Here is a 3,342-nt window from a genome sequence, read left to right on the forward strand (position 1 = left end):
GTGGCTGCACAACCTGCTAACAAAGCAACAGCTGTGAGGTTGCTGCAGGGCTGAGAGAGGGTTTTGTCCTACTGGACACAGGGCCACTCTGAGTCAGAGCTGACTCAACGCCATCCAGCAACAACAATGTTCACGAGCAGGAAGAGAACGACTGACGATTTCTGCTAGCGATTTTATTTATTTAATTTTTTTTTTAGCGATTTTTAAAAGCTCAAAAATCCAAGATTAAGAAACAATGAGACTTGAGAGCTGAGGGGACAAAAGTAAGGCTTTTTTCCCTTTTTCTCTCCATCTCTGCCACTAAGCATTTCTAAATAAGAAATTAAGGTGGAGGGGCCTAGTTGGTGCAAGTCAAAGACCAGAGGTCCTAATTGCCATGCTGGTACTCCTTACATAACACTGCTTTCATTGGCTCACTTAGAAATAGGAATTGTAGTAAGAGTTTAATAAATAACAACAGATATAACTGATCAAAGTCAAGGACCAATTTGTCTGTGCTTACACATAACCGGTGTTCTAAGAGCCTTACTGAGCTTTCTACATCAAGAAGGAATTAATACAGTCTTTCAACCAAGACAATCAACTATTGTACAGACTCAAAGGACCTCCCATGGAGGACTTGACATTTCAGTGCCATTCTGGGCACTGATAACAAGACGTCAGATACTCCTAGTGGGTTTGTTGGAAGTTGCCAGCTTGGTTACCCTCTGTGACAGACAGAACTGCCTCATAGGGTTTCCTAAGCTGCCGGCTTTCTGGGTGGTTGGACAGCATGATTCTAATGTGTTCTTACTTACTGGAGGATCTTCAGTTAGTGGGGAAATGGATCCTCCTATCAAGTTTTGCTGAGCCCGTAGGTCTCTCAAGCTTTCTGTTGAGTCTTCCTATCACGTTTTCCACATTCCTGATGCCTATCCTGGGAGGGGTTTGTAGTAGAGACAGAATATTGCAAACAACCCTGAGGAATGTTTTTACTTTTGTCTCTTTCAAATATATGTCTGAAGGTTCTACCTAGTACAGCATGCTCTGATATATACACTGATCTATCTCAGAAACACACTCTATCAAGATGTGTGGTTAGGTCCACAATTCCCAGCCTGGGGTTTCCGCACGCGTAGTATAATCCTCTATTTCTCTCCGGCCCATCATGTCAGCCATGAAGACTCTGAACCCCAAGGCCGAAGTGGCCCGAGCCCAGGTAGGTGGTGCTGACGGTAAACATCAGCACCAGCGGGGGCCTCCAAGATGTGCTGAGGACCAAACTGGGGCCCAAGGGCGCCATGAAGATGCTGGTTTCTGGTGCTGGAGACATCAAGCTTACTAAAGATGGCAACATGCTGCTTCATGAAATGCAAATTCAACACCAGACAGCCTCCTTGATATCCAAAGTAGCGACAGCCAAGGATGACATCCCTGGTGACGGGACTACTTTCAACTTTCCGATCATCGGTGAGCTGCTCAAACAGGTGGACCTCTACATTTCTGAAGGTTTGTATCCCAGAATACCAACACAAGGATTTGAAGCAGCAAAGGAAAAGGCACTTCAACTTTTGGAACAAATCAAAGTAAGCAAAGAGATGGACAGAGAGACACTCATAGATGTGGCCAGGACATCCCTGCACACTAAAGTTCATGCTGAACTCGCTGATGTCTTAACAGAGGCTGTTGTTGACTCCATTTTGGCCATTAAGAAGCAAGATTAACCTATTGACCTTTTCATGGTTGAAATCATGGAGATGAAACATAAATCTGAAACAGATACAAGCTTAATTCGAGGGCTTGTTTTGGACCACGGGGCATGGCATCGTGATATGAAGAAGAGAGAAGAAGATGCGCACATCCTCACCTGCACTGTGTCACTGGAGTATGAAAAAAGAGAAGTGAATTCTGGCTTTTTCTACAAGAGCGCAGAAGAGTGAGGAAAAACTTGTAAAAGCAGAAAGAAAATTCATTGAAGATAGAATTAAAAAAATCATAGACCTGAAAAAGAAAGTCTGTGGTGATTCAAATAAAGGATTTGTTGTCATTAATCAAAAGGGTATTGATCCCTTTTCCTTGGATGCTCTTGCAAAAGAAGGCATAGTAGCTCTGCGCAGAGAGCTAAGCGGAGGAATACAGAGAGACTGATGCGTGCCTGTGGTGGGGTTGCTCTCAGTTCTTTAGGTGACCTGAATCCAGACTGCCTGGGGCACTTGGGCCTTGTCTATGAGTAAACCTTGGGGGAGGAGAAGTTCACCTTCATCGACAAATGCAACAACCCTCCCTCTGCCACACTGTTGATCAAAGGACCAAATAAACACACGTACACTCAGATCAAAGATGCCATCAGAGACGGCTTGAGGGCTATCAAGAATGCCATCGATAAAAAAAACAAACAAACAAACAAAAAAACCCCAAAAACACGCCATCGATGACGGATGTATGGTCCCAGGACATGGTGCTGTGGAAGTGGAGATGGCAGAAGCTCTGATGAAGCATAAGCTCACTGTCAAGGGCAGGACCCAGCTTGGTGTCCAGGCGTTTGCTGATGCACTGCTCATTATTCCCTAGGTTCATGCTCAGAATTCTGGTTTTGACTTTCAGGAAACACTAGACAAAATACAGGCAGAACATTCAGAATCCAGTCAACTTGTGGGTGTTGACTTGAACACAAGTGAGCCCATGGTAGCAGCAGAAGCAGGCTGATGGGATAACTACTGTGTAAGAAACAGCTGCTTCCCTCCTGCCCTTGATCGGTAGCAACATCCTTCTGGTCGATGTTCAAACTCAAAGGTTGAATCATGCATCTGTACCAGGCTTATCTTGTCTGAATTATGAAAACTAGAGTGATCTAAGACAAGAGCAATGGCATTTTTATTCAAGCTTCAAGTGGTTTTAAAGGAATTTTCTGTTCCCATGTTCAAATAGGAGGTCACTTCACCTATTTAAATTCTGAAATCTACAGTATTTTCTAATTGCACTCAAGTTTATACACATAAAGCAAATCCTTTACCCACCTAGTCGGTTATTTGCCTTTAGCTTAAGTGGCTGACGTGACAATAGATAAACATGTTATCTACCTTGTTAATAAATAGTACTTAAAAAAAAAAAAAGATGTGTGGTTAGTTTCTTTCCCTGGCCACCATTTCCAAAACTCCCTTTTAATAGGATATATGGAGGTGGAGATGCCATATTTTAACCATTCTGGAACGGAGAGGTAGGATTTATGGAGGAGAGTTAGGTCTTATGGATACTGGCACTCTTTGCACACTCACCCCACTCACAAGTGCCTAATTGTCTAGAGTCAATGGGCCTTAGTACCTATTGTTGTTTCTTCTGAAACACCCTTCTCTTAGACCTACT

General features: G+C 43.4%; 1 pseudogene; it reads left to right on the forward strand.

Moving 5' to 3' along the window:
• Positions 1-1,147: 1,147 nt before the first annotated feature.
• LOC102877613 lies at positions 1,148-2,824 on the forward strand (annotated as a pseudogene).
• The last annotated feature ends 518 nt before the right edge of the window (positions 2,825-3,342 follow it).

The sequence above is a fragment of the Elephantulus edwardii genome, unplaced genomic scaffold, assembly GCF_000299155.1.
Source record: "Elephantulus edwardii isolate Elephantulus edwardi_28Jun2011 unplaced genomic scaffold, EleEdw1.0 scaffold00029, whole genome shotgun sequence".
Lineage (NCBI taxonomy): Eukaryota > Metazoa > Chordata > Mammalia > Macroscelidea > Macroscelididae > Elephantulus > Elephantulus edwardii.